The sequence below is a fragment of the Hylobates moloch genome, unplaced genomic scaffold (assembly GCF_009828535.3).
Source record: "Hylobates moloch isolate HMO894 unplaced genomic scaffold, HMol_V3 SCAFFOLD_12, whole genome shotgun sequence".
NCBI classification, from domain to species: Eukaryota; Metazoa; Chordata; class Mammalia; order Primates; family Hylobatidae; genus Hylobates; species Hylobates moloch.
This window is the reverse complement of record NW_026652287.1, coordinates 94,369,363-94,382,493: the sequence shown is the minus strand read 5'-3', so window position 1 is coordinate 94,382,493 and position 13,131 is coordinate 94,369,363. Positions and strand designations below refer to the sequence as shown.

Below are 13,131 nucleotides of genomic sequence, written 5' to 3'. Positions count from 1 at the left end.
CCTTTGATATCATTTTATTCTCTACCTCCATGAGATCAACTTTTTTTTAAGCTCCCACATGAGTTAGAACATGTGATATTTGTCTTTTTGTGCCTGGCTTATTTCACTTATTGTAATGATCTCCAGCTTTATCCATATTGCTACAGATGACATGATTTCATTCTTTCTCATAGCTGAATAGTATTTCACCATGTATATATACCACATTTAAAAAAATCAGTTCAGGCCAGAGGCGGTGGCTGACGCCTGTAATCCCAGCACTTTGGGAGGCTGAGGCGGGTGGATCATGAGGCCAGGAGATTGAGACTGTCCTGGCTAACATGGTGAAACCCTGTCTCTACTAAAAATACAAAAAAAAATTAGCTGGGCGTGGCGTCGGGCGCCTGTAGTCCCAGCTGCTCGGGAGGCTGAGGCAGGAGAATGGCTTGAACCCAGGAGGCGGAGCTTGCAGTGAGCTGAGATCATGCCACTGCACTCCAGCCTGGGCTACAGAGCGAGACTCCGTCTCAAAAAAAAAAAAAAAAAAAAAGTTCATCCATTAATGGACACTTACGTTGATTCTGTATCTTTGCTATTGTGAATAGTGCTGCAATAACCTGAGTCCAGGTATCCCTTTGACATGCTGATATCTTTTCCTTTCAATAAATACCCCATTGTGGGATTATTAGATTGTATACTAGTTCTATTTTTAGTTTTTTGAGAAATCTTCATGCTGTTTTTCATAGTAGCTGTACTAATTTACATTCCTACCAGCAGCATATAAGAGTTCCCTTTTTCTCCACATCCTTGCCAGCATCTGTTGTTATTTTTTTATAGTAGCCATTCTATTTGGGATAAGATGATATGTTGCTGTGGTTTTGATTTGCATCTCCCTGGTAATTAGTGATGTTGAGCATTTTTTCATATACCCGTTGGTCGTTTGTATGTATTCTTTTGAGAAATGTTTATTTGTGGCCTTTACCCACTTTTTAATGAGGCTTTTTTTTTTTTTTTTTTTTTTTACTGTTAAGTTTTGATTTCCTTGTATATTCTAGGTATTAGTCCCTTGTCAGGTGAATGGTTTGCAAATATTTTCTCCCATTCAGTGGGTTTTTTCTTCACTCTGTTGATTGTTTCTTTTGCTGTGTTGAAGCTTTTTAGTTTATATAGTCCCACTTGTCTATTTTTCTTCTTGTTTTCTGTGCTTTTGAAGTATTAGCCATACTATCTTTGCTGAGACCAATGTCCTGAAGTGTTTTCCCTATGTTTTCTTCTAGTAATTTTATAGTCTTGGGTCTTACGTTTGCATCTTTGATCCATCTTGAGTTGATTTTTGTATATGTAGGGTAGGGATCCAATTTAATTTTTCTGCATATGGATATTCAGTTTTCCCAGCACCATTTATTGAAGGGGACATTCTTTTCCAAATGTATGTCCTTAGTGTCTTTGTCAAAACTAGTTGGCTATTTGTGGATTTCTTTCTGGGTGTAATAATGTTTCCTTTGTATATCTGGGTGCTCTTGTGTTGGGTGCATATATGTTTAGAATTGTTATCCTCTTGCTGAATTGATCCCCTTACTACTATATCATGACCTTTGTCTCTTTTTACTGTTTTTGACTTAAAGCCTGTTTTAACAGATATATGTATAGCTACTCCTACTCCTCCCTTTTAGTTTCTTTTACACAGAATGTCTTTTTCCATCCCTTTACTTTCAGTCTATGTGTTTTTATAGGTGAGATGAATTTCTTTTAAGCAGTATATAGTTGGGTCACATTTGGTTTTATTCTATTTTAGAGATCTGTTCAGCTAGTCTGTTTCTTTTCAGTGGAATGACGTTTAATCCATTTACATTCAAGGTTGTTACGGATATTTAGGGGCTTGTTTCTGTCATTTTATTAATTGATTTCTAATTGTTTTGTAGGTCTTTTGTTCTTATTTATTATTGTTGTTTGGTGGTGTTCTGTAGTGGTAACATTTGAATCTTCTCCTTGCTTGTGTGTTTGCTCTACTAGTGGATTTTATATTTTTGTGTATTTTCCAGGTGTAGGACTCCCTTAAGCATTTCTCATAGGGCTGATCTAGTGGTGATGAATTCCCTCAGATTTTGCTTGACTGAGAAAGATTTTATTTCTCCTTCATTTATGATAACTTTTCTGGGTATGGTATCCTTGGCTGAGAGTTTTGGTTTTTTTCCCCAGCACTTTGAATATGTCGTCCCATTGTCTCCTGGCCTGTAAGGTGTTTGTTAAGAAATCTGCCATTAGTCTCATGGGGATTCCTTTATAAGTAACTGGGTACTTTCTTTTGCTGTTTTTGGAATTCTCTTTTTGTCTTTGATTTTTGACAGTTTGACTATAACGTGCTTTGTGGAAGACCTCTCTGCATTGTATTTGGGAATCTCTGAGCCTCTTGTGTCTGGATGTTTAAATCCCTTGCTAGACTTGGGAAGTTTTTATCTGTTACTTCATTAAGTAGGTTTTCTATGCATTTTATTTTCTCTTTGCCTTCTGAGACTCTGAAAATGAGAATACTTAGTTGCCTTATGGTGCCCATATGTCACAAAGGCTTTGCTCACTGTTTTTTATTATTATCTTTTGTCTGATTGGGTTATTTGAAAGACCGATCTTCAGGTTCTGAGATTCTTTCTTCTGCTTGATCTAGTCTGTTGTTGAAGCTTTCAAATGTATTTTGTATTTCACTCAGTGAATTCTTCAGTTCCAGAATTTGCTTCTTTTTTTTTTTTTAATGATACCTATCTTTTTCATAAATTTCTCATTCATATTCTAGGAATTGTTTTTCTGATTTCTTTATGTTATTTTTCAGTATTCTCTTGTATCTCACTGAGCTTCTTTAAAATCAATATTTTAAATTCTTTTTCTAGAATTTTGTGAATTTATTTTTGATTGGGATTTGTTGCTGGAGAATGATTGTGTTCCTTTGGAGGTATGATATTTTCTTGCTGTGATGTTAGTAGCAGGGTGGGTGAGCCCAATCTCACATTCCTGGGAAGAGTCCTTAGTTGCCCAGTGGTGGCTGAGTTGTGTGATCTCCAGGCCTCTGGATTGTGTGCTCTGGCATGGGGGGTGGGCGAGGCCAGGTGGGCTTGTCTTTAGACTCCCCAGTGGTGTGTAGGTGCTGGCTGTGTTAGGAAGGGGTGGGGTGATCCTTAGGCCCCCAGCACAATGTTCATGTTGTGAGAGGCAGTGTCTGTGCAGCAGCCCTACTGCTGGGGAGGGCAGAGTTGCTTTCAGTGATACCAGCTATATGCAGGCAAATATTAGGAACATGCATTTCACTTGCATTTTAGCCCCGGTGGTGGCAGACCATACTTGGCTTGTGTTTCAGCCCTGGCGGTGCAGCCTGTGTTTCACTCACATTTTAGTCCTGGTGGTGGCAGCTCATGCTTGGCTTGTGCTTTAGCCTGGGCAGTGGAAGCTCATGCTTTGCTTATTCCTTAGCCCTGGTAGCACAGTGATGACAGCTGTGGGTGAGGGACTCTGGGCACATGAAAATGAGTGGAGGCTACACTGCTGGAAGCAGTGGGTGAGATTGGAACCAGAGGCGTGCACTTTGGCCCCAGCATCAGGAACCAGGCATGGTTGTAGCTGTGGGCTGGATATGTCAGTGGGACTCCAGGGATGTGAAGAGACAGGTGCCGTTAAGCCCAAGTGCAAGGTGCAGTCTGTTGGGACTGGGTTCTCAAAATAGTGTCTTACTATAGCTGCAGGACTGGGATAGGGAGTGGAGAGGTTGGTGTGCCCCAGCGTGAGCTCCCTCTGTGGAGCAGTGCTGTTGTGCACTCTTCATGCAGCTCCCTTTGTTAGTTTCAGGGCCTATGAAGGTCCAGGGCCTCTACTGTGGCTAGGATTGCAGGTATCCATGGTGGGAATGTGGACCCCTGGGCATCTCTCATTTACCCTTTCCCCAGATTGGGGAGTCTGTCTAGGCTCTTAGCTAATCTCGGATAAGCAGGCTGTCTCACTTCTCTCTCCTTCCTTGATTTAGGTGTTTCCTGTCACCTCTTTGTTGAATTCCTTAATGTTTTACAATTTAAAATCTTTCTGAATTTATGACTTTGAATAGGTAATGTGTGCACATGGTAAAAAAATTTTAAGTCCAGAAAGTTTAAATAGTCCATTTTCTCTCATCCTTATTCAGTCAGCAATTGTTGGTTAACAAGTATATTCCACTGACCATCATAAACTCCTTGAGGACAAGGATTTTCTTTTATTTATTTCTGTATTCCTGTATCCAACAAAGTGTCTAGCATATTAAAGGTACTTAGAAAATATCCATGGAGTACTCTGAATATGGGCAGGCTCTTCTTTCCTGATGAGAAGTGTGCTTGACTTGATGGTCTGTATATTTTTTTATATCTCTCAAAATCCTTTTACTATAAGTAGACCATGCAGTAAATATGGTATAGCAGTCACTTAATAAATATTGGTTGTTTAATCAGTTTTTAAAAGTATATGGTTTTAACATTAACCTGTGTGTCTTGAGGATGGCTTTTATTTATCTCCTTTTTCTGGCTGTGAAAAATTTTATACTTGCTTTGTGACGGATTCAAAATAATGAAGAGAATGTTTGTGTTTACTGCAGTAAAATATCAGTTAAACTCAGTTTTAAGTATCAATTTCTCTTTAACTTTTCAGATTAAGGCATAAATCTCATGGAAATAAAATTAAATCAGGATTTATTTAAAAAACAATTTTCAGGATATGCTGTTGCATCAGTAGACAATCTTTATTGTGTATTAGCAGCCATATTATGGGTAGCCTTTTCTATTTCAGAAGAAAGGTGGGACTGTGAGCAAAGAAGAATATACAACTTACACAGAGGTGCTAAGTGCTCATAAATCTTCTGGAAAGTCCCCATGTTATTGTAACAGACCTTACATTAAGAAATGTTAAAATGAATTCGGACAAGAATCATCTTTGCCTTTCAGATCACAACTTTCAGAGACTTTGGTAATTTACACTAAGCATTTGAGGTTGACTCATTACTATGTCCTACTTTCTAGAATTCTTTTGTGTGAATTAAGCTGTGCAGAGGCAGACAGTACAATCGTAAAAATAGAATAACATTTTAATTTAGAGTGCTTGGTGGTTGATTGCTAACCACTTGAATACATATCTTCTTCCTTTTCTCATTCCTTGCTCTCCCTTGTTTCTTTCTAAATCACAATTACAGAACCTGGCACCTTACCAGGGCTTTGAAGGGTCTGCTCCCAGCTGCACTTCAGGTTCTGGCAAGGAGTCAAGTTGTGACTTTTTTTTTGTACGCATGACATCCTGGATGGCTATCCAAAGGCTGTTTGGGTGACTAGTGCAGGATTATCTCTGGATTTTGAAGAAATTCATTTCTAATGTTTTGTTTATAAGTAAAGTAAATGCCTGGTGTAGGTCCTCCCTGGACTTTTAATGTTGTTTTTAAAAAACATCATTCACTTTGAGGGCATGTAGTATTTAAAACATTGTTTTGAAATGTTCAAAGGCATAGCATGTGCTTTTAATGGAATGTATTTTGGAAGCTTTCCATGAGCATCAGCAGCTGTGCTTTTTTGAATATTTTGAATTACCATACTTTGGGGCAGACATTGTACTACTCACTGCTTAAAAAATACAGTGCCTATGCAAAATAAAATGTCATGTGGAGGTCTGTAAAGCTGGGACTAGTCAAAAGAAGTGGTAGGAAGGACACGTGGATGCGATTATGTATTTGTAATGGTTGCAAAGAGAAGATGAAGAATTTGGAAAAAGGTTGTACTAGTCTTTTAAAAACTGCCTTTCACTGAGACTAGCCCAACAAGTGCTCACTGATTAACAGGCTGATCGAGATAATGTTTCACTTTTTTTCTCTTATTACTGTTTGAACTTTATACTTTACTTTAAAAAATTTTCAATATGAATTTCTGTATTTAGTAAACTCTGCACAGTAGGAGACATTTTATTGTGTATTTCAAGCATCTAATGTATGTGTAAGTGTCTTGCAGGTAATTGATAGCTGTGTATTGACTGATTGAAATCAAAGAAGTCTAACCATGGTAGGAATTTAAAATTGTGTTAGAAATTTTGAGTTTGATAAACCTTATTATAAGTAAATATTAATACAAGAGAAAGCCATTGTATTAGTTACTTGTGGCTGCTGTTACACATTACCACATAATAGGTGTCTCAAAACAACAAAAAAATTATTCTTTCAAAGTTTTAGAGATTAGAAGTCAGAAATCAAGTTGTTGGCCAAGCCACGTTCCCTCTGAAGGCTCTGGGTTAGAATCCTTTCCTTGCCTTTTCCAGCTTTTTGTGGCTGTAGGTTTTCCTTGGCTTATGGCTACATCTTTCCAGTCTCTGTCTCCATGGTCACATTGCCTCTTCCTCTTCAGTCTCAAACTCCCTCTCCTTCTCTCTTAGAAGGATACATGTGATTGTTTTGGGCCCACTTATATAATCCAGCATAAGCCCCTCCTCTTAAGATCCCTAATTTAATCACCCCACAATTTTTTAAAAACTGTATAAGGTAATATTCATAGCATCCAGAGATTAGGAAATGACATATTTTGAGGGGCTAGCATTCAGCCCACTATTGTCTGGAAGACTGTTTCTGAATTTGGAGGAGAAAAGTAAATCGAGGCTAAAGTAGCATTAGAATGGTGAGCACATTATTTGTTCATTTGTTATTTTTGAGCTCTTAATATGTGCCTGTGGTAATTTTTAGGTGCTGGGGTTATGAACATGAGTAAGACATGTTTCTTGTCATGGACAAAGTTACATTCCATATGTTACGTGTACTAAAATGCAAGATAAAACACAGAATAATGAACTATATATGTTTGGGAGGGTCTTTACTTCATGGAGGAAATAATGCATTCCTGAGCAGGGTTTTGAAGGCTGAATAGGAATTCACTAGATCAGAGTACAGAGATGGAAAAAGCCTTCTGAGCAAGGAAATTAGCATTTACAAAGCCATGGCTGTAGAAAACAGCAGTATGTGCTCAGGAAGCTAAATGGTAATTAGTGCAATGAGACAAATTTTAGATTTGTTTTCATTTCATTTTTTTTTTTTTTGAGACGGAGTCTCGCTCTGTCGCCCAGGCTGGAGTGCAGTGGTGTGATCTTGGCTCACTGCAAGCTCCGCCTCCCAGGTTCACACCATTCTCCTGCCTCAGCCTCCCGAGTAGCTGGGACTACAGGCACCCGCCACCACGCCCGGCTAATTTTTTGTATTTTTAGTAGAGACGGGGTTTCACTGTGTTAGCCAGGATGGTCTCGATCTGCTGACCTGGTGATCCGCCCGCCTCGGCCTCCCAAAGTGCTTGGATTACAGGCGTGAGCCACTGCACCGGCCTGTTTTCATTTCTAATATACACATTAGCTATTAAAATCTCCCATTTTGCCAGCTACAACGTAAATATTCTTTGCTGTGATGGTTCTTAAAGCAAAAATCTTTTCATAGATTAAGATGGTCTGTGAACAGCCATTAAATACATGAAAAAGTGCTTCAGGAAAATGTAAATTAAAATCATGAGGAGATACCACTTTATGCCTCCTAGAATGGCTACAATTAAAAGGACTCACAACACCACATTATTACCCACAGGACAGGTGGGTTTGGTTGCTTGGCAGGTATCATCAACTCAGTGCTCACAACCAAAGAGGATTTAGCATGAGAACTTTATTACTTGCAACAAGTAAGGAGAACATGGGGATAGTTCCCAAAGCAGGGGCCCGAGTCAGGTTTTATAAGTGTAGGATAACAAGGCATGATCTGATTTGATCTTGCAATGAGGTGGTACTGGAGGCATGATCTGACAGGATCCCGCCATGGGATGATGCCAGAGCTTGATCTGATTGGATCCTGGATCCTGCCATGCAGTGTCTGCTTCTTAATTCAGTCCCCATTCCTTGGTCCAAGCACTTAGGTTCCTCCTGAGATTGCAGTCTTGGCTCATCTGAGCATGCTCAGGTTATGTGAGCTGAGGGTCTATGGCAGCTGAAAAATAACTCACAATTTATTACATAAAAGTTGAACCAGATTGGTCTGCTGCAGCTACAAGGTTTTGGGAAAAGTGTGGAGCAAACAGAATTCTCAATATGTTGGCCAGGCATGGTGGCTCACACCTATAATCCCAGTACTTTGGGAGGCTGAGATGGGCAGATCACTTGATGTCGGGAATTTGAGACCAGCCTGACCAACATGGAGAAACCCCATCTCTACTAAAAATACAAAATCAGCCAGGTGTGCTGGCACATGCCTGTAATCCCAGCTACTTGGGAGGCAGAGGCAGGAGAATCACTTGAACCCAGGAGGCAGAGGCTGTGATGAGCTGAGATTGCACGATTGCACTCCAGCCTGGGCAACAAGAGTGAAACTCCATCTCAAAAAAAAAAAAAAAAAAAAAAAAAAAAAAAAAAATTCTCATATGCTTTTGGTTGGAATAGAAAATGGTACAACTATGTTGGAAAAAGATTTCGCAGTTTCTTACACAAGGTTAAATATAAACCTGCTCCATGACCCAGCAATTCCACTCTTAAATGTTTACCACCACCCACCCCCAAACTGAAAATGTGTCCACAGAAAGTCTTGTACAAGAATATTCATAGCAGCTATATTCATTGTAACCAGAAACAACCCAATGCGCATCAGCAGGAGAATGGATAAACAATATGTGGTATATTTAAATGATGAAATGCTATTCAGCCTTAAAAAGGAATAGACTACTGAGATACACAAAAACTTAGGTGAATCTCACAGCCATTTGGGTGAAACAAGGCAAATACATGAGAGTACATACTGTATGATTTCACTTTAATATGTTCTGGATCAGGTGGAACTATGGTGAGAATAACCACAAAAGTGGTTGCCTCTTATGGGTAAGGTGATTGGGAAGGAGTACGAAGGAACTTTCTGGAGTGATGGGACTGTTTTATATCTTGATGAAATTGAGGCTTTCTTGAGTTCTTCCTTTCGTGAACTCATGAAATTGTGTACATTCATGTGCTGCATATAACCATATACACAACAGTGGTACCATAAGATTATAACGGAGCTAAAAAGTTTCTATTGCCTAGTGATTTGTGTTACAGTTGCTGTTGGAAACGGGTATTCAGTGTCGCGGAAATCAACACTAAGACAAAGGATCTCTCAGCAAGGCTAATTTACTTTCTGCAGAAAGGGTGCCACTCACTAGCAGTCTTGCCATGACAGCACACACGAACAAAGGAGACAGGGTCATTTATAATCTAACGCGTCTACACCCTATGGCTGTGTCCAGTTTCCATTGGCTGGAATGGGACTTCACATTCTGTTCTTGTCCCGATTGGCTAGCAACTTAGAACCTCCCAAAAGAGGCAAAGGTAGAGGAGAACAAAGGAAAGGAGGAAATAACTTGTGGAATGCTGAGAAAGGCCAAAACACCTCCAAATAAGGAAGAGGAACAGGCTATAACCTAATGCTTGCTTGGGCCTATATAGGCATGCCAGGGCAAATATCTAGGCCAAAAGGTGGGGGCTAAGAACATAAAGTATATTGCTTTCTTTATTATGGCTAGCAGATATTTAAGAATATTACCACAGGTCTTTGAGTAAATTTTGCTTCTAAGAGAGGCTACTATTTATTCTCAATTAGACTGGAAGGAAAGTCCCTTTAAAGAGGAACCTCTACTTCATTTTGTACAGTTGCCTCCAGTATTTAGTACAGTATCATGTGCTAAATAACCATGCTGTACAGGTTTGTAGCCTACAAGCAATAGACTATATACCATATAGCTTAGGTGTATAATAGGCTATATCATCTAGGTTTTTGTAAGTACCGTACATTCTTTGATGTTCATACAACAATGAAATCACTTAACAATGAGTTTATCAGAGCATATCCTTGTTAAGTGATGCATGGAGATAATATTTGTGCATTTCATTATATGTAAATTTTACTTAAAGGAGTATAAACAAGCACATGAATAAAAGAGAACTAGTAGAATAAATTTTTAAAAAATGAATATTACATATCCATGTGATAGCCTCACAACCATGAGAAGAATTAAGCCAACAGGATTTGTTGGAAGAAAAATGAAAAGGACTATGGTCCTTGACATGATGCTGAGCCCAATTTTTGAATCACTCTCCCTTCCAAGTCCCTTTTTAAAAAATTGTGAATTACAAGGTTGGTTGCAGTGGCTCATTCCTGTAATCCTAACATTTTAGCAGGTCAAGGTGGGAGGATGGCTTGAGTGTGGGAGTTCAAGCCCAGCCTAGGCAACATAGTGGGACCTTGTCTCTACAAAATAAAAATGAAAATTAAAATAAATAAAAAAAATTTTTAAAAGCCAGGCCTAATGACATGTACCTGTAGTCCCAGCTACTTGGGAGACTGAGGTGACTTGAGCCTGGGAGATTGACGGTGAAATAAGCTGTGATCATGCCATTGCACTCCAGCGTGGATGACAGAATAAGAATGTCTCAAAAAAAAGTTATGAATTATAATATACATATAGAAAAGTACACAACAATGTACAGCTGAGTGATTTACAAAGCAAGTTACAAAGCAAACCTCCATGTATCCACAAAAATCAAGAAGTAGAACATTACTAGCCTCATCAAGTAATATTTTCCTGACTTTAATGATAATTAGTTCCTTTCTTTATACATGCTTATACCTAAGCATGTATCCCCTATATACTATAGTGCTTGTTTTTAATTTTTAAACTTTATGTATTTGTAATAATCTATTTGTAATAATTTAGTGTATATTCTTTTATGTTTGACTTCTGGACAATATGTCTGTAATATTCACCCTATGTATAGAGTATCTTTAGCAGGGGTGTCCAGTCTTTCGGCTTCCCTGGGGCCCTGGAAGAAGAATTATCTTGGGCCACACATAAAATACACTAACAGTAACGAAAGCTGATGAACTAAAAAAAAAAAAAAAAAAAAAAAAAAAAAAAAAAAAACCTCTCATAAGGTTTTAAGAAAGTTTATGAATTTGTGTCAGGCTGCATTCAAAGCCATCATAGGCTGTATGTGGCCCATGGGCTACAGGTTGGACAAGCTTGATCTATAGCTTATTTTTATTGCAGTATAGTACTAGTTCCATTATACCACTATTCGTTTCTTCAACTGTTGATGGTCATTGGATTTGTTTCTAGGTTTCAGTTGTTAGGAATAATACTGCTATGAACAGTATCATATAAATCTTTTTGTGGACCTGTGTATACCACATTTCAAGTGGATATATGCCAAGGAGAGGAATTACTGAGTCATAGTGTATGTATTTTTTTTAACCTTAGTAGATAATGCTAGTTTTTTTTTTTTTCCAAAGTGAATATGCCAGTTTACACTACAACCTTTGCTCCCTCTCCTCTCCAGACTTATCGTCAGTCTTTTTGGTTTTCTCATTGAGATTTAAATATTATGAATAATTTTTACAAATTAGTAATTAAAAAGAGAATTCAATAGAAAAAATTGGGCAAAAGATGCAAATGGATATTTTATAAAAGAAGATATCTAAATGGCCAGTAAACAAAGAAAAGGTGCTTGGTCTCATTATTTATCTGGGAATCACCTTTTAGACGTACCATTTTTCCTGCCTTGAGTTACTGAATATTTTTTCCTATATTGTGGCAACTTTGTGCTTCTGCTTTTCGCATTTAGATCTTCAGTCCAACTAGAATTAATTTTAGTGTGTAATAAAAAGAAAGGCGCAAGTTTCTTTTTTTCTACAAGGTGATCTAGTTGTCCCAGTGGCCTTTATTGAAGACTCTCTTCTCCTTATGGTTCAGCAAAACCACCTTTGTTATAAATTATCTTATATGGGTGGGTCGGTTTATGGGCTATATCCTGTTTTATTGGTCTCTTGGTCTATAATTAAGCCAATGGCATACCATACCATCTTAATTACTGTATATTTATAGTAAGTATTGATATATAGTAAAGTCTTCCCATTTTTTTCTTTAAAATCATTTCCTCTGTTGTTGGCCTGGTCTTTTGTATTTCCACATAAATTTTTGAATCAGCATGTTAAGTTTCTCACACATCGAGACACATTCATTTGGATATTAATTGATATCACATCATCTGTAGATTGGGGAGAATTTGTCTCTTTAGAATGTTTTCTAATCCATACACCTAGTCCATATCTCTGTTAGGTCTTTTTTAGTTTATTTCAGTAGCCAGCCACAGTTTTCCTATAATAAATAGTTTGCACATCTTTTTACCTAGGTTTTTGATATTTTTTATGTTATTAAGAATGTCTTTAAACATACTTTGTTGTTAAAGAATATCACTATTGAAAAAATAAAAAATATTTTGTTGCTGGCATTTGGAATGCAATTAATTTTTGTATGTTGCTCTATCTACCCATCTTGCTAACTTGCTTTTTCTAATTATTTTTCTGTAAATTTGTTTAGATTTTCTACATACACGATCAGAACATCTGTATATAAAACAATTTTTTTTTTTTTTAGTTTTTATACCTTCTATTCCTTTGTTTTGTTCCAGTTCTTCAATACAATGCTGAATAAAAGTGGCAATAATGGACTTTCTTGTTTTGATCACATTCTCAGAAAAAGGTGTTTTAAGATTTTAAAGTCAGGTATGGTGTTTTAACATACTCTTTTTATATACACCTTTGATGAGATTGATGCACTTGTAAGTTTCTAGTTTGCTGGGTTTATTTTTCTCCTTTTTTATTGTGGTGAAATTAATATAGCGTAACATTAACTATTTTAAAGTATATAATTTAGTGGCATTTATTACATTCACAACATTGTGTAAAAACCACCATTATCTAGTTCCAAAACATTTTACCCCATCAAAGAAAATCTTGTACCCATTAAGCAGTCAATTCCCATTTCCCCATTCCCTTAGTCCCTGGCAATCTTCAGTCTACCTTCAATGTATTTATCTATTCTGGATATTTCATATAAATGGAATCATACACCAAGAACAGGAATGGTAGGTATTTTATGTTAGTTCTGACAGTCCCTGAGCTGCTTATTTATTTTGTGTGTCTATTTTCTGTCTATTGTTCAGCTGAGTAATTTCTGTAGTTCTATCTTCCCTGTGCATTAATTCTTTTCCTCTTCCTATTTCTGCTGATGAGCTCATCTAATATTTTTATTTTGGTCGTTGTATTTTTTTCTTTTTTTTTTTTTA

General features: G+C 37.4%; 1 protein-coding gene across 5 annotated transcripts in view; it reads left to right on the top strand.

The window, feature by feature from the left end:
- The window catches only part of CEP83 (centrosomal protein 83), a 137,048-nt gene that overhangs the window by 26,217 nt on the left and 97,700 nt on the right, over positions 1–13,131 (top strand). Inside the window, exon 1 of one of the 5 annotated variants that reach the window (XM_058425300.1) lies at positions 12,551–12,568. The exons of the other annotated variants lie outside the window; for them this stretch is intronic. The gene's annotated coding sequence lies outside the window, so the exon portion shown is untranslated. Of the gene's footprint in view, positions 1–12,550; positions 12,569–13,131 lie in introns of those variants that run through there. 5 annotated transcript variants of the gene reach the window in all.